General features: G+C 38.9%; 1 protein-coding gene across 2 annotated transcripts in view; it reads right to left on the reverse strand.

The window, feature by feature from the left end:
- The window catches only part of Not11 (CCR4-NOT transcription complex subunit 11), a 94,492-nt gene extending 70,836 nt beyond the window's left edge, over window positions 1–23,656 (reverse strand). For both annotated transcript variants that reach the window (XM_070109242.1, XM_070109240.1), the window contains exon 1: window positions 23,522–23,656. The gene's annotated coding sequence lies outside the window, so the exon portion shown is untranslated. The remainder of the gene's footprint in view (window positions 1–23,521) is intronic.
- Between the last annotated feature and the right edge of the window lie 327 nt (window positions 23,657–23,983).

The raw sequence follows: 23,983 nt of genomic DNA on the forward strand, positions 1-23,983 counted from the left end.
AATTGAACATTGAGCAATGCCACAGCGTAGAACACTTTATAACTGATGCCATGGAAAATTTTAAATACTGTTCTGGTGTTTTCCGTGATGTCCGTCAAGCATTTGACATGGTCTGGCACCTAGGCCTATTATATAAGTTAAAGAAAAACTTCCCATGCCTTACTACCTGCTGCTAAAGTCTTACTTACATAATCGGACTTTCTACGTCAGATGTCGTGATGCTGAGTCGGATCTGAGACTCATACGCGCTGGTGTACCTCAAGGCAGCTTTCTTGCGCCTGCGCTCTACATTCTTTTCACGTCTGACCTCCCAGTAATTAACTCTCAGAATACGCCAACCTATGCGGATGACGCTGCACTGCTGGCGTCAAATAGCAATTCTACTGCTGCCTCCATTAAACTGCAAACGTAATTGACTGGTCTAAAATCGTGGCTCACCAAATGGAATATTGCCATTAATACAAAATTCCATACAAGTGGTGTTTACCCTCAGGCACAAAATATGTCCTCAAGTGGCCTTCTATGGTCAGTTGCTACCAATAAGCACAAGCGCAAAATATCTGGGACTTACAATTGATAAGAGACGTACATGGGAGACCACTTGAAAATAAAAGAACTTAACTGAGGTTAAGGTTTGCGCAGCTGTACTGGTCCTACGGTCAGGATCCCGTCTCAGTTTGAAGAATAAGGTACTCATATTAAATATAAAGCAATACTCAGACCTATCTGGTCGTATGGAATTCAAATCTAGGGAAGGTCAGCTGATTCAAATTTTAAAGCTACTTAAGCCTTTCAAAATAAAGTGCTTCGTACTATAGTGGGTGCACCTTTTTATGTTAGAAATGACGTTCTCGATTGCAGACCAGATTAGGCAGCTCATAAGAGCCTGCAATCCGAGTCTGCCTATGATGGGGTGGAAATTTGTCAAGGCCTTCGAAGAGCCAGTAACAGAATCTGACGTGGATACCAAAGGGCCACGATGCAGATTCTGCTGTTACTAACGACGGAGTCCATCGAAACGCCGGCGAAAGGGGGCGGGGACATCAATTATGGATTCCCGAAGGTGAGAATCACAACTTAAAGTCGGCTGCCGATAGTAACCTGGAAAACGGGCGCAAGTATGTACCCCGGCTGGTGGCAAGTTATATGCTATACAATGAGGAGCATGTGCCACCTCTGCTGGTAAAAGAGGTGGTTCGTTATAGCGAGGCATCCAAGTGTTGGATGTGACACTCAGGCGCACCATACAATCTACGGCAGCACAGGCGTCAATGACTGAGGTGAGTGTCTCTTTAATTACTTACTAGGCACTAAGCTTCTGTTGTGTAACAAAGGTAGTATGCCAACGTTTATCACAAGAAACTGACAAGAAGTACCAGATATCACACTTGCGTCGGAAGAACTATTTAATGGGGTAACCCAATGGAAAGTTCTTAAAGAACACTCCTTTTAGGGCCACCGATATTATGAATGTATTATTGAGGAAAGAGCAGATGGAGTCCACAACTTCAGGAATCATAGGAAAACAAACTGGCTGGTGCACATGCCAGAGCTGGATTAACGTATCCCTATGATTCCGCCATTTCAGCCCAATACCAAGGAGGACGTCAACGTCCTTGTTAAAGGACCCATGGTGGTCTCCCGAACTTAAAAAATTGCAGAAAGACTGCAGGAAGTAGTTCAATTTAGCTAAGCTTTCCCAAGGCGAGGAAGATTGAGATAATTATTACAACCTCTTAAGGTCATACACAAAGGAGGTTATTATAGCAAAAATAAATTCTTAGAAATGTTTTTGCAATGATATTGAGAATACGGTGGAAGCGTATCGACTTAGAAGAATAATGACACAATCGGTGCATAGTATTTGATACGTCAGAGGCCAGACCACAGCTGTACGGTATCCAGTGAAGAGTCACTAGACCTACTAATGGATACCCACTCCCCAGGTAGCTCTGAAAGCCACACAGTGTAGTATACACAAGACAGTGGAGCAGAGATAGACACTACTTTTAAAGATAGTCTCAGAAAGCAATGTACGCTGGGCGATAAAAAGCTTCAAGTCTATTCCCGGCTTAATAACAGCAGTCGCAGAATTACATAATAGATTGGCTAGTAACCATTCTTAAAAGGGCGCTGCAAATAAACTACATTCCTTCTAGATGTAAATTTCCGAACACTCTCGCTAACTTTTGCAAACAATTTTAGTCGATATAAATCATTAAGCCATATCGTGCGGACTAAATTTAAATGCTAGTAAGACAGAACTAGTATTGTTCACCAGGAAACACAATACTCCAGTCAATCCACCAATCTACTTAGGACTAATCTTAGACAGGAAGCTTTAATGGAAACCATGCTTAGATGATAGGGTGAAGAAAGCAGCGACAGCACTCTACACCTGCAAAAGAATGGAAGGCCCCAAATGGAGGCTAACGCTTTGGGTACCTCATTGGCTCTACACACTAGTTTTTAGACCAATTATGACATAGGCTATATTGGCATGGTGGCCAATAATGGAAAAGAAATACGCAGTGAGGCGTATGGAAAGCATACAAAGAGCAGCAGCATATGCATCAGAGGAGCTCTTAGAACAACGCCAAGTCAGGCACTAAACAACATTTTACATTTTCTTCCAACAGAATTGTTCTGTTAGCAAATGGCAGCCAAGTCAGCTCTCAGACTAAGGAAATCCTCCCAATTAGTCGCCTGCAACAAGGGCATTCTAAGATACTTAGTAAGTTCCCGTTTCTACCCACTACCACGGATTTTCGAAATCCAATAGAATTGAAACAAAATGCGGTCCCAATATTGCCTTCCCTACCAGAGAAAAGTGGGAAAAGGACGAGGTGGACAGGAATTCAAGGATTAGCATCTATACAGATAGGTCCAAACTAAATAATCGAGTGGGAGGTGGTGTCTTTTCAGCAAAATTAGATACCAAAACCGCCTTCCGGTTACCAGACCACTGCAGTGTCTACCAAACGGAGATCACGGCAATCAAAGAAAGACTTGTTGTTCTGACAAAAAGTGTGCTCACAACAAGGACTATATTTATCACTGAAATCTTCTATGGTTTCGTCAAAGAAAGTGAAAGAATGTCTTGATCTCTTAGAGGATCTAACATCCTACTTCACCCATTGCAGGGTTCCGGGGCATAGTGATATCCTTGCTAACAGCGAAGCAGATGAACTAGCCAGAGCGGGCACCACTCTACATATAGCCTCTGAAAAAGAGGGAATTTTTATGCCTCTGGCCACTTGTAAACATTTAATCAGCGAACATGTTGACCTAGGCATCTACCCCGGCAAACGTGGCAGGAATAGAAAAGAGCCGCACAAACCGACTATAAAAATTCAAAAGGAATGACATAAGAACTCAGGTCACTGTCTAATTGGTAGACATGCCAGCAGGCTAGGTGCACCTTACAATGACTATTGTAGAAGCTGTCAGGAGGTAGAAGAGGATACGTAAAACATCTTCTATGCGAATGTAAGGCTCTGTACGGGAAAAAATCGCAACTATCGGTCGAGGGTTCCTGGACGACTTCATACTCATACATACACCCAAATGCATAGGTCTGCCTACAGTGCATATCACGAATATTATTTTTTAATTTTTAATATTACAAAGTCGAAGAGAATGTTTAGCCAAGCTGGATTGCTAATATCTGATAGGAGAACAGTACTAACGGTTAAAAACGTCAACAGGTTACTTTTTTTTAAGCAAACACAAGTGGATCATTGAGGAATAGAGTATTTTACCGAAATGTATAAATTTTTTCACCTCATACTAAATACATTTGTGAATTTATAAAAAAAAAAATACTTTTTTATAACTTGTCAGCTCTCAGAGCAGTTTACATATGTAGAAACATAATTTTATATTTAACTTCACTAATTTTTTTGTGTTTTCCGTTATTATTCATGTTCTTTTATAGCTTATTTCATAAAAATTCAGTGTACAAAGCAAGTCTCTTATTTTAAACCAGTGAAAAGTAGATATCAAGGCGAAAAACTATCGATAGTAGTCGAATTTTGCAGCTCAAACTAATCATACTGTTATTATATTTCAGCTGCTTCGCACATTTATTATTTGGGACATTCTATCCATTATTTACTTTTTTAAAATAAATCCACAAGGCGCTAGTCCCCATTTTAATAAATATATTGAAAAAAGTATATGATTTAGTTGTAAATTTATAAATAATAAGGGGTGTTGTAGAATATGATAGTTGTCGGAGTCATAATTGAAACCGATAAAAAATGTGGTAGGTGTCATAAATTCAGATATTATTGGTTTGACGTTTGAAACAGAAATTGTATCGGTTTTGGGTGTCGCGGAAACCAATTTTATGGGTTTTGTTCACAGAAACAAGGCAAGAGGATAGTCGGTGACAGATTTGAAATGTAAGTTAAGAAATTAATTTATATTGCAACGAACACGGTAGAATAAAATCGAATCGACGATAAATTGCGAGAAACAACTAGACAGCGAATTCATGGTTGCCAGAATGTTCTAGAGGCGAAGTTTTGTTAAAGATCTACTACCTAAGGGTTGCCAGATAGTTCAGCACCGACAGTTCTCGTTAGAGTGTGCAGTGTTAGGAGCAATTGAGATATAAAAAAGAAGTTGTAAGCTCGGATAAGTAGTAAGACGTTAAGTTGTTGGAATCAGAAATAAAGATTAGTGTATAGCCATTAAATTGGGACTTTTATTTAACAATCCAGTGATCAAACTGAAAAGTGTTACGATTTAATTTATATTTATTTCTATAGGGGAAAACATAAGAACTAAACATAGAATGCCATAATTAATGAGTTTATGAAGAAATTCCAGATAATTTAAGACGTTTTACAAAACGTAATAAACGTAGTTTAACACCCGAATGCGTCTGTAAGCATTTACATATACAAGCACACAAGTAAATGCAAGCCAAATTTCACATGCGATTCTCCTGGTGCATAAAGTGGATTACTGTGATTTTTTAATATCTTCCTTTTAATTTTTTCGTTGCTTTTTTTAATAAAATAAAAGCTAAAATAGCGGAACTTATTACAAATTTTGGTATACTTTATTCAGTATTTTAAATTTATCTAACGCTTCCAAATTTATTCATTTGCTAGTTTTGTCACATTAGTAAGAACCAGATTTGTTAAAATACTTAAATTTTTTTTCAACTTTTCAAACGTTATAACAAACAAAATCAAGTTTATAACTAACAAAACCGAATCGTGATGTATAGAAATGCATTCAAAAATAAACGAATTTAAATTAACCGCCGCAAAGCAAACAAATGACATGCAATTGTAGGAAATATGAATATTTCGTTATATTCATGGATTGATATCAAAAGTAATATATATATAAATTCATTATATTACTAATTTCGTGCACATTTTTCAAGAATTTGAAAGGTTTACATGACAACGGCATCTTGAAATTATTATTAATTATCAAGTTGCTTGCAGCCTTCGTGACGTCTCTCAATTTAAGTAAATTTTGACAAGTAGACGGCGTTCAAGTTCGAAAAGTGTGAGTGTATTGCAACTTGAAAGTAATTTTTTGACCGGGTATCGTCCGTGTTAATAAATCTTCCCCACTCGAACATTCTGGCAACTACGAATCTTATAGTTAGCTTAATGTAATATTGGATAAGCAACAAATCTCGATAGAAAAGCACGTATGGCTATAGAATAGCTATACAAACATCGGGTTTCCATTGGAATATTTGAAAATTAGCTCACATCTTTCCCGATGAGCTATTTCGCCTTTTTTGACTTTTCTAACAGTAAGATATAATTTTGTATGCAAAAGAACATTAAACAATCAAATCAATAAATAGACTGTGACCTCTAATAGAAGCATTACAAGTAAACCCAATAAACTAAACCCCCAGCACAGGAGCTAGGTAAAAATGTGTCAGTATTATTCAAATTGACTTGGGACAAATTTCTCTCTCATTTAGCGGAAGAATGTAGAAGTACTCAAATTTTGTCAACTAATGTCGCCAAGTAGTCTAACAGGCCTTTTGTTGTGAGCAGCAGTTTCCTAACTCGATTCTACACATTTAGTTCATATTATATTAAAAAAACTTAAATTCTGTATTTAACTTCCTTGTTGAAATATATTTATTCACACAATAAAAAAAAACGATTACTTAGTAACAAATAATCAGTGTTACCTTATCTACATATTTTGTAAAGAAACTAAAAGAAATCATGAAAACAAATTATACCCCTAAGGCAGTAAATAAAAAATATATTATTAGTTTTACACGTAGATTTCCTTTCGGTATGGATCGAAAATAGCCCTGGTCGGTCCAACACTGGGATGTCTTCCGTAGCGCGGAAACTAACACTTACCGTAACTTATAAGGCCTTTGCGTAATAAAGGGATGAACGGTCACGTGTACACAAGAGTTTCGGTGAGAATTGTCAATTGGTCCTTAAAAAACTTATAAAAACCTTAACATAAATCTTTGGTAGCGCTGTTGGTGATTAGTGGCTTGCAGGGACTGAAATCATCTTCTCATTTTTATTACATTTTATACAAATTATTAAATTTTTTACACTTTAATTGGATGCGAAAATATTTACAATTAGGTAAGCATTTCTATTTTCTGAAATGCCGCCAGTACATAATAGTTTTCCAGTATTTAAACAAGCATTCAGAAACGTGGAGAAATAATAATTGTAAAGAAACGGCAATTTTTTTTAGTACTACTGATTTTTGAGAGCAAAATTATGAAATTGAATCATATTATGTGAATATTCTATTGTGATCGAATTTCACAATATACAACATATATGTAAATGGCATATTTTTTTGTTTGTTTCTTTATTGTGTTATAGTATCGCAAATTTGGGCTTTTTCTAAAGGTTTATTCCTCATATTCTATAATAGTACAAACTGAAGTTACAATTCATTGTTAAAAATAGAAATAAAGATCAAAATACGAAAACTTTGGTGTAACGAGCTTCGCATATATGGCACAACCTAGAAAAATAATGTTCATGACAATTGAACATTGAGCAATGCCACAGCGTAGAACACTTTATAACTGATGCCATGGAAAATTGTAAATACTGTTCTGGTGTTTTCCGTGATGTCCGTCAAGCATTTGACATGGTCTGGCACCTAGGCCTATTATATAAGTTAAAGAAAAACTTCCCATGCCTTACTACCTGCTGCTAAAGTCTTACTTACATAATCGGAATTTCTACGTCAGATGTCGTGATGCTGAGTCGAATCTGAGACTCATACGCGCTGGTGTACCTCAAGGCAGCTTTCTTGCGCCTGCGCTCTACATTCTTTTCACGTCTGACCTCCCAGTAATTAACTCTCAGAATACGCCAACCTATGCGGATGACGCTGCACTGCTGGCGTCAAATAGCAATTCTACTGCTGCCTCCATTAAACTGCAAACGTAATTGACTGGTCTAAAATCGTGGCTCACCAAATGGAATATTGCCATTAATACAAAATTCCATACAAGTGGTGTTTACCCTCAGGCACAAAATATGTCCTCAAGTGGCCTTCTATGGTCAGTTGCTACCAATAAGCACAAGCGCAAAATATCTGGGACTTACAATTGATAAGAGACGTACATGGAGAGACCACTTGAAAATAAAAAGAACTTAACTGAGGTTAAGGTTTGCGCAGCTGTACTGGTCCTACGGTCAGGATCCCGTCTCAGTTCGAAGAATAAGGTACTCATATTAAATATAAAGCAATACTCAGACCTATCTGGTCGTATGGAATTCATCTCTAGGGAAGGTCAGCTGATTCAAATTTTAAAGCTACTTAAGCCTTTCAAAATAAAGTACTTCGTACTATAGTGGGTGCACCTTTTTATGTTAGAAATTACGTCCTCGATTGCAGACCAGATTAGGCAGCTCATAAGAGCCTGCAATCCGAGTCTGCCTATGATGGGGTGGAAATTTGTCAAGGCCTTCGAAGAGCCAGTAACAGAATCTGACGTGGATACCAAAGGGCCACGATGCAGATTCTGCTGTTACTAACGACGGAGTCCATCGAAACGCCGGCGAAAGGGGGCGGGGACATCAATTATGGATTCCCGAAGGTGAGAATCACAACTTAAAGTCGGCTGCCGATAGTAACCTGGAAAACGGGCGCAAGTATGTACCCCGGCTGGTGGCAAGTTATATGCTATACAATGAGGAGCATGTGCCATTTCTGCTGGTAAAAGAGGTGGTTCGTTATAGCGATGCATCCAAGTGTTGGATGTTACACACAGGCGCACCATACAATCTACGGCAGCACAGGCGTCAATGACTGAAGTGAGTGTCTTTTTAATTACTTACTAGGCACTAAGCTTCTGTTGTGTAAAAAAGGTAATATGCCAACGTTTATCACAAGAAACTGACAAGAAGTACCAGATATCACACTTGCGTCGGAAGAACTATTTAATGGGGTAACCCAATGGAAAGTTCTTAAAGAACACTCCTTTTCGGGCCACCGATATTATGAATGTATTATTGAGGAAAGAGCAGATGGAGTCCACAACTTCAGGAATCATAGGAAAACAAACTGGCTGGTGCACATGCCAGAGCTGGATTAACGTATCCCTATGATTCCGCCATTTCAGCCCAATACCAAGGAGGACGTCAACGTCCTTGTTAAAGGACCCATGGTGGTCTCCCGAGCTTAAAAAATTGCAGAAAGACTGCAGGAAGTAGTTCAATTTAGCTAAGCTTTCCCAAGGCGAGGAAGATTGAGATAATTATTACAACCTCTTAAGGTCATACACAAAGGAGGTTATTATAGCAAAAATAAATTCTTAGAAATGTTTTTGCAATGATATTGAGAATACGGTGGAAGCGTATCGACTTAGAAGAATAATGACACAATCGGTGCATAGTATTTGATACGTCAGAGGCCAGACCACAGCTGTACGGTATCCAGTGAAGAGTCACTAGACCTACTAATGGATACCCACTCCCCAGGTAGCTCTGAAAGCCGCACAGTGTAGTATACACAAGACAGTGGAGCAGAGATAGACACTACTTTTAAAGATAGTGTCAGAAAGCAATGTACGCTGGGCGATAAAAAGCTTCAAGTCTATTCCCGGCTTAATAACAGCAGTCGCAGAATTACATAATAGATTGGCTAGTAACCATTCTTAAAAGGGCGCTGCAAATAAACTACATTCCTTCTAGATGTAAATTTCCGAACACTCTCGCTAACTTTTGCAAACAATTTTAGTCGATATAAATCATTAAGCCATATCGTGCGGACTAAATTTAAATGCTAGTAAGACAGAACTAGTATTGTTCACCAGGAAACACAATACTCCAGTCAATCCACCAATCTACTTAGGACTAATCTTAGACAGGAAGCTTTAATGGAAACCATGCTTAGATGATAGGGTGAAGAAAGCAGCGACAGCACTCTACACCTACAAAAGAATGGAAGGCCCCAAATGGAGGCTAACGCCTCGGGTACCTCATTGGCTCTACACACTAGTTTTTAGACCAATTATGACATAGGCTATATTGGCATGGTGGCCAATAATGGAAAAGAAATACGCAGTGAGGCGTATGGAAAGCATACAAAGAGCAGCAGCATATGCATCAGAGGAGCTCTTAGAACAACGCCAAGTCAGGCACTAAACAACATTTTACATTTTCTTCCAACAGAATTGTTCTGTTAGCAAATGGCAGCCAAGTCAGCTCTCAGACTAAGGGAATCCTCCCAATTAGTCGCCTGCAACAAGGGCATTCTAAGATACTTAGTAAGTTCCCGTTTCTACCCACTACCACGGATTTTCGAAATCCAATAGAATTGAAACAAAATGCGGTCCCAATATTGCCTTCCCTACCAGAGAAAAGTGGGACTAGGACGAGGTAGACAGGAATGCAAGGATTAGCATCTATACAGATAGATTTAAACTAGATAATCGAGTGGGAGGTGGTGTCTTTTCAGCAAAATTAGATACCAAAACCGCCTTACCAGACCACTGCAGTGTCTTCCAAACGGAGATCACGGCAATCGAAGAAAGCCTTGTTGTTCTGACAAAAAGTGTGCTCACAACAAGGACTATATTTATCACTGAAATCTTCTATGGTTTCGTCAAAGAAAGTGAAAGAATGTCTTGATCTCTTAGAGGATCTAACATCCTACTTCACCCATTGCAGGGTTCCGGGGCATAGTGATATCCTTGCTAACAGCGAAGCAGATGAACTAGCCAGAGCGGGCACCACTCTACATATAGCCTCTGAAAAAGAGGGAATTTTTATGCCTCTGGCCACTTGTAAACATTTAATCAGCGAACATGTTGACCTAGGCATCTACCCCGGCAAACGTGGCAGGAATGGAAAAGAGCCGCACAAACCGACTATAAAAATTCAAAAGGAATGACATAAGAACTCAGGTCACTGTCTAATTGGTAGACATGCCAGCAGGCTAGGTGCACCTTACAATGACTATTGTAGAAGCTGTCAGGAGGTAGAAGAGGATACGTAAAACATCTTCTATGCGAATGTAAAGCTCTGTACGGGAAAAATCGCAACTATCGGTCAAGGGTTCCTGGACGACTTCTGGGAAGTTGCTCACATAAAACTATTTATACAACTGCTGTATAATAATGAACAATGTAGGAGACTAAAAAGATATCATTCGTTATATCTCCCCTTTGGATTCAATGTATGATCTTCATTTTGGTAAAATATGTTTCACTGTACACTCAACATCATTCCCTCATACTCATACATACACCCAAATGCATAGGTCTGCCTACAGTGCATATCACGAATATCATGTTTTAATTTTTAATATTACAAAGTCGAAGAGAATTTTTAGCAAAGCTGGATTGCTAATATCTGATAGGAGAACAGCACTAACGGTTAAAAACGTCAACAGGTTACTTATTTTTAAGCAATCACAAGTGGATCATTGAGGAATAAAGTATTTTACCGAAATGTATAAATTTTTTGACCTCATACCAAATACATTAGTGAATGAATAAAAAAAAAATACTTTTTATAACTTGTCAGCTCTCAGAGTAGTTTACATATGTAGAAACATAATTTTATATTTAACTTCATTAATTTTTTTTGTGATGGGTCGGCTTTAGAATAACGTCCCAGGCTTTCGGGGATAAAATGGGTATGGGCGGATAGAGGAGATCCTCCAGATCAAGAATATATATTTCATTTGAAATCGAAAAAATGCGTACTTTAAATAGTCGAAATTTTAAACCCAAATATCTCGAAAACTATAGGTTTCCCGCGGCTATATCTATATATATTCTTGATCTGGAGGATCTCCTCTATCCGCACATACCCATTTTATCCCCGAAAGCCTGGGACGTTATACTAAAGATTTCCCCTATTTTTTCTTTAAAAAAACAAAAAAAACGGTTTTTAGAATTTTTTTATAATACATATGCATTAAATATAAAATATTGTGATACATTAAAATTAATTAATTCTTTTATTTTTTCCGCTGCTGAAAGGAGTTTGGTGCAAAAGAACTATGAACACCCCGGTGTTGGCCCGACCATGGTAATTTTTTTGAAGGGCGGCCGAAGGCCGCCAGTACGTAAGGGAGTTTGACGTGATTGAATTATGAACACCCCGGTTTTGGACCGACCAGGGAAAGTGAATTTAAAATACTAAAGAAATGTATTAGTCACTTAGTAAAATTTTAAATTTGCACTAGTTAAAGTACGTATTTTTTCGATTTATTATGAATTATACTTATATTTTTAATTTAAAAAAAATAACCCTAGAGAGTCCAACACCGGGGATTATCAAGTAAAGAAACTAAAAGATTTATTAGTGTCCATCAACGATTATGGTACCTGTATTTGGAGTATAATCGCTCTTTTTATTTTTATTTTCTTCGTTTGCAAAATATATTATTATGGCAACACTGGATGTTTGACATTTACAACCCATTTGTTATTGTCAAAATGAATAGAATTAAAGAGTGATTTAAATATTAAAATAAAGCTACTTTTGCATCATATAATATAAAATAAATGTCTTAAAACGAATTAGTGAAGTGTTAATGTATAATTAATTTAAAATCAAAAAAAAACGTGCTAAAAATAGTTGAAATTTTCCACTTTAAACGTAAATATCTCGAAAACTATAAGTTTCCCGCGGCTATATCTATATATATTCTTGATCTGAAGGATTTCCCCTGCCCGCTTATACCCATTTTAGCCCCGAAAGCCTGGGACGGGACTTCAGACCACTTAGCTGTAATTACACGTTTAACGAGTTAGAAATTTTCTTGTGAAAAATACTGCTGAAGTAATGTAACCGTCACAATTTCTTTTACGTCGCGATCTGATGGTGTGGCCGAATAAAGGAGATCGTCGAAGTCCTTTCTGCACTGGCGGCTTTCGGCCGCTCTTCAAGACAATAACCCTAGTCGGTCCAACCCCAGGCTGTCCATAATTCTTTTGCGTGCTGAATGGAGTTCGATGCATAAACGAGTTATCACGCGAAAGAACATGTGCAAAGTGTAATGTTTTGAATTTTCTGTAAAAATTTATTTATTTTTTAATTAAAAAAAAACAGAATTATTAAAAGAAATCAACTTTTCGCCCACAGATTTGTAATCCTCGCGTCAAAATATGACGATTTAAAAAAATTATTTTCAAGGCCTCTTTCGTTGGGGGCCTAAACTATACATTTACCCATTTCTCGAAAACTATAAGTTTTCCGCGGCTATATCTATATATATTTTTGATTTGCAGGATCTTCTCTATCCGCCCTTACCCATTTTGTTCCCGAAATCTTGGGACGGTATTCGAAAGTTTTCCCGTTGGATCGACCAGGGCTGTTTTTTTTTAAGTGTTGCCGAAGGCCTTAAACTCAAAATGGAGTTCTACGCGAAAGAACTGAGGACACCCTGGTGTTGGACCGGTCAGGGTTATTTTTTTTAAGCGAGGCCTAAGGCGTCAAACGCAAAAAGGAGTTCTTTGCCAAAGAACTGACGACACCTCGGTGTTGGACAGACCAGGGTTATTAATTTTTAAGGCCGCCATTGTATTATTTGTTTTCTTTATTCATTTTTGTGCCTTCGTAAAATATGTAGATAAGGGAACACAGATTATTTGTTAGAATGCATCCCTTTTGTTATTTAGTGAATAAAAAGAATGAAACAAAAGTAATATTGAATTAAAGTTATTTTTATACAATTTAATATAAAATAAATGTGTAGAAACGAATTAGTGAAGAGTTAATGGATATAAAAGTTAAAAATATAATGGTAAAATTCACTAAAAATCAAAGAAACACGCACTTTAAATAGTTGAATTTTTGAACTTTGAATGCAAATATCTCAAAAACCATAAGTCAGCGGCATCTAAATTATTTTCTTAATCTAAAGGACCTGTATCCGCACATGCCTACTTAAACTCTAAAGCCGTTCCAACAACAGTCGGGACGCGGATTTATTCCGTTCAAGGACGGTCAACTCGGCAGAATTCTGCCGCTACAACAACAACAACAATTTAAACTCCCAATTTGGGGGATGCTATACTAAAATTTACCCGTGGTGAGTACCAAGATGTTATTATACCTTGAAGAAGGTATATTCAGTTTTCACGAATCTTTCAACATGCAAAAGAAAACTTCGGAGACCGTACAAAGTATACAAGTATGTATGTACATATAATTGATCAAAGTGACTACAGTATATAGTTACAAAGATTAACAATAAATGTAAATATGTTTATTTGGCAAATTATTTGTTTGTATTGGTTGATATTTCCTTCATAGTTGTCATATGTGTTAACCCAAAGTGAACATATTTACATATATTTGCATTTAAAGTTCAAAAATTCAACTATTTGGCATGGTATATTTTCTAAGCAATTATGTAATTTTCAAAGAAATTGTTTAGATAACATATAGCTATCATACAAACTGACCGATCGAACTCATTACACTAGTGTACAGTTATTTTGCGGCTGTGGGGTTAGAGGCTGTTTCTTACCAATTTTGAGGTGGCTAAAGCCGAAAATTATAGTAAAAATTTCCCAACACGTAGAATTGTTTGTGTTGTAGTAAAGAGGTTAGGGGTCAAAACACCACCATTTACTAAAATAACAAACTCAAATTCTCTTAGCACATCAGTCGCAATTTTTTTCGAACACGGATGATAGAACATAATCAAATCGACGATAAAGTGCCAGAAGCAACTAAACAGTGAATTCGAAGTTGCCAGAATGTTCCAGTGGCGAACTTTTGTTAAAGATCTACTATATAAGTGCAGCAGACACAGTTCTAGTGTTACCGTGTAAAGAGCTATTATGATATAAGTAAAAAGTTGGGGATTCGGATAATGAGTACAAAAGCGTTAAGTTGTTTGGATTAGAAATAAAGATAAGTATATAGCTATTAAATTGGGACTTTACAAGGTAGACGATTAGCGATTCTGATCAAATAATAGATTTTTCGGAGTCGACCTCAACCTTTCAAAATCCACAAGAATCGATTCTTGACAATATCATAACAAACCGTGTGATAGAAGTCATACAATTATATACAGAATTTGCCAATTGTTTCTACTGCTGAAGCATAATGTTGGTGGTGTACTACATATTACTCCGTGCCAAACATAACAAACAATATACCGTTGAAATCAGCGGGACTTAAAAACGATATCACAATGAAATGTTTACTTCACTTGGACTTTAGAATTTGTAATTGCTGGCTCATGAGAAATAAATTGTGTATCGCAGTGGAGGAAATCGAATTTTGTCATAAATATTTAATTATTATTTCATAGATTCCAGAGTTTTTTTTTGTTTTGTTGGGTAAGTGTTTATTATTTTTTGAAAAATTTCTAAAGCAATATAATGATAAGTATAAGCAATGAAAAAGATACTTATTAGGAAATGGGAAAAAAAATTATATAGCTGCACTGTCAAAAGAAAAAAATGTATCCTATAGAGAAATGGGAAAAAATTTGGATTGAGTGCAGCTACTGTTACTCTAATAGCTAAAATTGTGCACACGTTAAAAAATGGAGCCGTTGCTCGCACAAGTAAGCTGCAAAATGCTGCCCAAAATATGAAAATATCTGAGCGCATTCGACGTAAAGTAGTGAGGCTGGCTCTAGAAACGCGCACCAAACCAGCTAGAGAAATTAGAAAGGAGCTAAATGATGTCCATGTGAAAATATTGTAACGAACAGCTGAACGCATCTTTTCAGAATAAACTAAAATGGCCGCCGTCCAGCAAAGAAACTAAAATTGACCAAGCGAATGACCCCCGAAAGTTCCCCATTCAAGGCCAACCTGTTATTTAATATGGTTTTCTTCTTAACAAAGATTATCCTAGCAAAAATAGCGACCTGGACTAATTTATTTTGTTGAGGGAACGATGAATACAGTAGCAGTACATCAATGTACTTCAACATGTTTTTTTTTACCATATTTGGCAACATTGAACCCTCTAGCAGTTCATGACACATTTGTGCACGATTGGGCGCCCTGCCACACCTCCCGACAAACAAATGTCGCGCAACTTCGTTCTGGATACTGTAGCAGGTTAAACTCCTACTTATCCAGAATAGACCCCGACATACCAAACACATGTCCTGCGTGCAATGAGTCTCCGCATGACACTAACCACCTCTTTGCATGCCCCCCGTTAGATGACCTCGACGACAACGAATCTGGAATTTATCACCCAAACGGGGACTAGGTAACCGTTACAACAACAACAACAAACAAATGATTTCCTTCACAACTTGCGTATCGATATATTACCTTGTGCGGCCAATTCACGCTACTTAAACCTCATCGAAAACTGTTGGGCGTTTCTTAAATCGAAAGAATATTCACGAAGAAATCCTATAGAAGCCGCACTCAAATATAACATTAGATGTGTGGATAAATGACCCAGATTTAAATAGTGATAAAGATTTGTTTAAATAGTATACCTCAAAGAGTTAAGGCAGTTATAAAATATAAAGGTTTGTCAACCAAATACTAAGAAAATTGAGGTTTTTCTCAATTTTATGAAAATAGAGTATTTCAAATAAATGTTCTACAAAAAATTGCATTCACATGTAATAATTTTTGGTTTATTTGGCTTTGAACGCAAAACTGTATGAATAATTCTCCTTGTTTCCAATGGGTTTATCGGCGGGGTACTGTATATATTTATTTCTAGTACTAATTTAGGGGTGTTGTGGAATCCAAGACAGATTTGCGGAATTGTCAGAATTGCAAACCAATTCTGATTTTCAACAATGGGACAGAGTCTGATTGGATTTTCGTCTTTTCGAACATATGGAAACCAATATTCGAATCAGCTTTTTATTAATGTGACAAAACTTGCAAATGAATAAATTTGGAAGCGTTTGATAAATTTAAAATTCTGAATAAAGTATACTAAAATTTGTAATAAGTTCCGCTATTTTAGCTTTTATTTTATTAAAAAAGCAACGAAAAAATTAAAAGGAAGATATTAAAAAATCACAGTAATCCACTTTATGTACCAGGAGAATCGCATGTGAAATTTGGCTTGCATTTACTTGTGTGCTTGTATATGTAAATGCTTACTTTACGGATGTACTTATATCATATAATTGACTGAATACAGACGCATTTGGGTGTTAAATTACGTTTATTACGTTTTGTAAAACGTCTCAAAATATCTGGAAAAGTCCCAATTTAATGGCTATACACTAATCTTTATTTCTGATTCCAACAACTTAACACCTTACTACTTATCCGAGCTTACAACTTCTTGTTTATATCTCAATTGCTCTTAACACTGCACACTCTAACTAGAACTGTACGTGCTGCACAATCTGGCAGCCCTTATAAAGTAGATCTTTAACAAAACTTCGCCTCTAGAACATTCTGGCAACTACGAATTCGCTGGCTAGTTGTTTCTCGCAATTTAATGTCGATTCGATTTGGTTCTTCCGTACTCGTTGCAATATAAATTTATTTCTTAACCTACATTTCAAATCTGTCAGCGATTATCCTCTTGCCGATAAAATTGGTTTCCCCGACATCCAAAACCGATACAATTTCTGTTTCAAACGTCAAACCAATAATATCTGAATTCATGACACCTACCACATCTTTTATCGGCTTCAATTATGACTTCGACAACTATCATATTGTAACGGATTTCTCGATAAATCGTCTACCTGTAACTCACTCTTGAGTTCAATCACTGGATTGTTAACTAAAACTCCCCAATTTAATGGCAACTTCTTGCTTATGTCTCAATTGTTCTTATCACGACAACACTCTAACTAGAACTGTGTTTGCTGCACAATCCGCCACCTCTTTATAGTAAATCTGTAACAAAACATTGCTTCTAGAATATTCTGGCAACTACGAATTCGCTAACTAGTTGCTTCTGGCAGTTTATCGTTGATTCGATTTCTATCATCCGTGTTCGTCACAATATTCTACAACACCCCTTATTATTTATAAATTTACAACTAAATCATATACTTTTTTCAATATATTTAATAAAATGGCTAGCGCCTTCTGGATTTATTTTAAAAAAGTAAATAATGGATAGAATGTCCCGAGTAATAAATGTGCGAAGCAGCTGAAATATAATAACAGTATGACTAGTTTGGCGGGAGACATCGCGGAGGACGGTGAGCATGAGGACCAACTCCTCATGGAACCGATCCCGTAGTGGGGCCGCGTCTAGAAGTTGCCCAGGTGAACCTGCATTACGCGGCGTCAGCCTCGGCGGTTATCGCGAGCAGGTTCACGATGGATGGACTGGGCATACTGCTGATCCAGGAGCCGTGGGTCAATAAAGGAGAGGTCAGGGGCCTCAAAACGGAGTCAAATAAGGTAATCTGGGATCTCTCAAGTGAGAGACCCAGAACCTGCATAGTACTTAGGAACGGTATTGACTTCTTCTGTATTTCAGAGTTCCTAACTCAAGACCTGGTCGCTGTGCAAGCGAAGAACGACGAAGGAGCGGACTTCGTCGTGGCAGCGGCCTATTTTCCGGGGGAGACTCCGACAGCACCCCCAGAGGCAGTCGGCAACCTGGTGGAGTATTGCAGGAGGAATAAGCTGCCCCTCATTATGGGCTGCGACGCGAATGCCCACCACACCGAATGGGGCAGCACGGACTGCAACACACGGGGTGAGTCTCTTATCGAGTTTATAGTCAGTAAGAATTTAAGTATAGCAAATGTGGGGTGCGAACCCACTTTTGTAACTAGTGTCAGAAGGGAGGTGCTTGATATCACGCTCAGTAACGAGTCTGAGGTAGGGCTGATCCCACAATGGAGGGTATCATCGGAACCCTCCATGTCGGATCACCGTATCATAAGATTCGTGCTGGGGATGGGGGTCAAGCAACTCCCTCCCAAACGTATCCCTGGGAACACGAACTGGGCCGTTTTCAGGGAATTACTCGCAACTAGAATTAGCAGTAGGGAGCAGCTGGATAGAAGCGCAACGGCTTCTGGATTGGAGAGCAGACTGTCTGCCCTAAACCAATCCATTATAGAAGCTTATCATAGCAGCTGCCCCCTAAAGACAACCGCCAAGGGCGGTAAATGCTCCTGGTGGTCTAGTAAACTCTCAGTACTAAGAAAAACGGTGCGCAAGCTATTCAATAAGGCTAAGCGCACCGGAAACTGGGAGGATTACAGATGCAGCCTAACTGCTTATAATAAGGAGATTAGGACCGCGAAACGGAAGAGCTTTAGGAAGTTCTGTGAGAGCGTCTCCTCAACCCCAGAGGCAGCTAGACTGCATAAGGCTCTGGCTAGAGGAAAGACGGACACAGCACTAGCGATTAAACGATCTGATGGGACCTATACGTCCAGCGCAGAAGAAAGAGCTACGGCTCTTTTACTAGCGCATTTCCCGGAGACGATTCAAGAAGACCAGATTCGACCTATGGTCGAACGTAGGCCGTCACGCTTGGACTGGACAGTCGCAAAACAGCTCTTCCCTGCAGACTCCATCAAGTGGGCGCTGGCCTCCTTTGAAAAATATAAGTCACCGGGTGCGGATGGTATCTTTCCAGCTTTTCTGCAACAGGGGGAGCAGGTGCTACTGCCCCACCTTGTTCGGCTGATGAGGGATAGCCTAGCGCTGGCGTATATCCCAGAACCATGGCGCACCGCAAAGGTGATCTTTATACCCAAAGTAGGGAGGAAAGACTACTCATTGGCGAAATCGTTCAGGCCAATCAGTCTTACTTCCACTACCTACTCAAAAGTATGGAAAAGATCATAGACCACGAAGTACGATCGAAGGTGCTGAAGGCTTCACCGCTTCATGAGAAGCAACATGCTTACAGAGCAGGCAGGTCAACAAACACTGCTCTGTACCACCTAACCTCAGAGATCCAGAATTCGTTAGATAGGGGCGAGGTGGTGTTATGCGCCTTCCTCGACATAGAAGGTGCCTTTGACAACACGTCTCACGAGAGCGTGTCAAGAGCACTGGAGAAAAGGAGCGTGGCAGCACCAGTGCGCAGATGGATTACAGCCGTACTGCGCACTAGGGTGGCGGAAACCGCAGTAGGTGAAACTAAAATTCGTCTGGGAACAACAAGAGGCTGCCCACAGGGTGGAGTGCTATCCCCCCTACTTTGGAGCCTAGTTGTGGACGATCTCCTTGAGCGGCTGACTAGCAATGGAATCCGCTGTCAGGGATATGCGGATGACATTGTTATCTTAGCTAGAGGAAAATTTGAAGACACACTCTGCGATATCGTTCAGAGGGGATTGGGACTGGCAAAGGGATGGTGTAGTGGGGTTGGCTTAAGCATCAACCCCGCTAAAACTACAATCATTCCCTTCACCAGACGGAGATCACTGCCGGGCCTCAGGAGTATATCCCTGGACGGCAGAGTGGTTGAGATGGCCAGCACGGTCAAGTACCTGGGCTTCACACTGGATTCCACACTACGATGGAATCAGCATGTGAACCAGACCTTGACCAAAGCTACTAAGGCACTCATGGTGTGCAACCGACTTGCTGGGAAATCCTGGGGGTGCTCCCCAAGGACTATCAGGTGGATGTACACCATGATCGTGAGACCGATTATCACGTATGGAGCGGTATCGTGGGGTCCGAGAGCATCGCAGACTTCGGTAGGACTTAAACTGTCGAAGCTGCAAAGACTTGCCTGCATCTGCGCGTCGGGAGCAATGCGAACGTGTCCGACCGCAGCACTGGAAGTCATGCTAGAACTTTCACCGCTACACCTGGTAATCAAACAGACTGCCAAACGAACTCTGCTCCAAATGACAGCATAGGGAGCTGGCAAAGGGAAGGTAATCTCATCCCAACAGATGAAAGAGCTAAGTGAGGAAATACCACTAGCCCTTCTCCCAAGGGATAGCATTACCAAAGTAGTAAACTTCAGCAGAAAGTTTCAAGTAACCCTTGGCAGCAAATCTGAGTGGAATGACTCTTCACTGGACCGGCTGCTAAGGGGTAGCACCATCAAGTGGTACACCGACGGGTCGAAAACGGAGGAGGGGATTGGTGCAGGGGTCGCTGGGCCAAGCACCAAACTCTCCATTCCCATGGGAAGTTTCCCAAGCATTTTCCAAGCTGAGGTCTATGCTATAAGTCGGTGTGTAGGGATAAACCTCCAACGCAACTATCGCAATAAGAGTATCGCTATACTCAGCGATAGTCAGGCGGCACTAAGAGCGATCTCAGCCTATGAGGTCAGATCTCTCCTAGTGATGGAGTGTATAGAACGGCTGAACAGCCTATCTAAGCAAAACCGAGTACACCTTATTTGGGTGCCTGGCCATAGGGGTATAGCTGGGAACGAACTAGCTGACGAATTAGCCCGCTCTGCAGCCTCTACAAAAATGGTAGGGCCGGAACCATACATAGCGGTTGGTCCTCATACCATCAAAGAGCTCCTCCGAAGGGAGGAAAGAGCAAGCAGGGAGATACATTGGCAACAACTTCAGGGCATGCACCATGCCAGACTGCTATTGGGGGGTTACGACCTCAAGCGGTTTAAAGCCATAATTAATCTCCCCAGAAACAAATTCCGGCTACTGGCAGCGTTTTACACCGGCCATTGCAGGCTCAAGAAGCACCTCTTTAACATGGGCATAGCCTCTTCTGCAAACTGCCGGTTCTGCGACATAGAGCCGGAAACCCCTGAGCATCTGCTGATGAACTGCACAGCAGTCTGCAGACGCAGAATCAAGGCCCTGGAATCCATGTTTCCACACAGGGATCGTATCGCCTCACTAGCACCCAGCAGAATTTTGGAATTTATCAACATGCTGGGCCTAGATGATACGATATGACTTAGGGGAGGGCACAATAGACCATAGGTCGCGGTGCATACCTCGAAACTAATCTAATCTAATCTATTGACTAGTTTGAGCTGCAAAATTATCGATAATCGACCACTCGATAGTTTAAAAAATATACTATCTATAGTTTTCATCTTTTGTAATTAAACTGAAAGAAATTAAAACAGATAATACCCCAAATACAGGAATCCAAAACCTAGAGAAATAAACTATTACAAAGCATTGATGTTAAGTATTATGTTATACCCTCTATGACAATATTACTTTTTTCTTGTAGAACTTCTTTTTGCGTTAGCGGCCTTCGGCCGCGTTTCAAAAAAAATAACCCTGGTCGGTTCAAAACCGGGGTGTATCAAAGTTTTTACGCACATAAATTCTTTTTGCGTTGTTTCCTGTATCTAGGGTACAATCTCTCTGTTTATTTTATTTTTCTTCATTTACAAAATATATAAGTATGGCAACACTGGTGTTTTGACATTCACAACCATTTTGTTATTGTCAAAATTAATAAAATTGAAGAATGATTTAAAAATTGAAATAAAGCTATTTTTGCAGCATCTGATATAAAAAAAATTTCTAACAAGTAAGGAAGGGCTAAGTTCGGATGTAACCGAACATTTTATACTCTCGCAAAGTCAAATAGTATACTCGTTTGAGATTTCTTTGTGGATTGGCTGATATTTTCGGTAGAAGGTCAACTATAGGCACTGGGGTCCACATATTTAGTACTTAGGGGCTTAAACAGTTTTGGTTCGATTTAGACAATTTTTGGCCACAAGGTGGCATACTTTAATCGCATTATTCACGCAAAGTTTTATCCCGATACAATCATTGTTGCTTGATTTGCATAGTGGAAAGTAAAATAATCTGATGGAATTTAAAATGGTGTTATATGGAAAGTAGGCGTGGTTGTAGTCCGATTTCGCCCATTTTTGCACTGTGACATAGAAACATGAAAATAACGTTATGCACCGAATTTGGTTGAAATCGGTTAAGCAGATCTCAAGATATGGGTTTTCACCTAAAATTGGGCTGTGCCACGCCCACTGTCTAATTTTGAACGCGGTTCCTATAAAGTCATCTCATACCATCCCAGAGATAAAATTTAATGACTCTGGCGTGTTTAGTGCTTGATTTATCGCGCTTTTAGTAGTTTTTAACAGTACCGTTATATGGGGAGTGGGCGGAGTTGCCACCCGATTTCAACTATTTTCACACCGTCAATAGAAGTGCTAAAAATATTTGCTTCCAGTGAATTTTGTTATTATAGCATTAGCGGTTTAGGAGATATGCACATTAAACCTATTAGAGGCGGGACCACGCCCACTTTTTTAAAAAAAATTTTAACTGCAGATGCCCCTCCCTAATGTGATCCTGTGTACCAAATAACAGTCTTGTATCTTATTGCGGAGCTTAGTTATGGCAAGTTATTTGTTTTTGATTAATGGCGTTTTGTGGGCGTGGCAGTGGTCCGATTACGCTCATCTGCAATACCAACCGTCTCACGGTACCATGAAACATGTCTACCAAGTTTCATAAAGATATCTCAATTTTTACTCAAGTTAGAGCTTGCACGGACGGACGGACAGACGGACAGACGGACGGACGGACAGACAGTCACCCGGATTTCAACTCGTCTCTTCATCCTGATCATTTATATATATATAACCCTATATCTAACTCGATTAGTTTTAGGTGATACAAACAACCGTTAGGTGAACAAAACTATTATACTCTGTAGCAACAGGTTGCGAGAGTATAAAAACGAATTAGTCAAGTGTTAGTGGATATAAAAGTGAAAAATATACATAAGTGTATAATTCATTTTAAATCGCAAAAGTGCGTATTTTAAATAGTTGAAATTTTCAACTTTAAACGTAAATATCTCGAAAACTATAAGTTTCCCGCGGCTATATCTATACATATTCTTGATCTGGAGGATCTCCTCTATCCGCCCATACCCTTTTATCCCCGAAAGCCTGGGACGTTATTCTAAAGGCGGGACGTTATTCTAATTGAGGACTCTTTAGTTGGAGGACCTAAACTATACATTTACCAAATTCACGTTCCGCTCACGGATTTATAATATTCGCATCACAATAAGACGATTTAAACAAATAATTATAATTTTCGCGGCCTCCTTCATTGGGGGACCTAAACATTACATTTACCGATGCTATTCTAAATCACTGCCCACACTATTAAAATGATTATAAAACTCAAATAAACTTACGAAGCAGCTCGACAGGCAATGGACGTTGAGTAAACAAAACTTTATTATTCGATAAAGTATGAAAGTGAACTGCATAATGTTTATGTTTGGAAATAGTTGTCTAAATTTTTCCTATGGTAACATGGCATCTCTACAGGCAATAGATGTTGTCTAGAACGCAGAATTGCTAACAATATTGCTAATAGAGACTGCATATTGCTTATGTTTAGCAATAGTTGTCTTACAGCACTATTTTGAGAAAACCTCACAGCTCATTAGTGAGGTTATTCTTGCTGTTTTTTTTTAAATTAACAAAGCTAAATAAAGAAATAGATACGAAAAGTAATTACTCTTGCAAATTTCTTAATTTTGAGGTAAATTTATTAATTTCATTTATTTTTAGGCTTTTCAAAATGTGGTTTTTTTTATCGCTTCTATACCATTTAGAAATTTATCTTATCTGCATAAATGTGCGTGTCAGTT

This window comes from Bactrocera oleae, chromosome 4, assembly GCF_042242935.1.
Source record: "Bactrocera oleae isolate idBacOlea1 chromosome 4, idBacOlea1, whole genome shotgun sequence".
Taxonomy (NCBI): domain Eukaryota; kingdom Metazoa; phylum Arthropoda; class Insecta; order Diptera; family Tephritidae; genus Bactrocera; species Bactrocera oleae.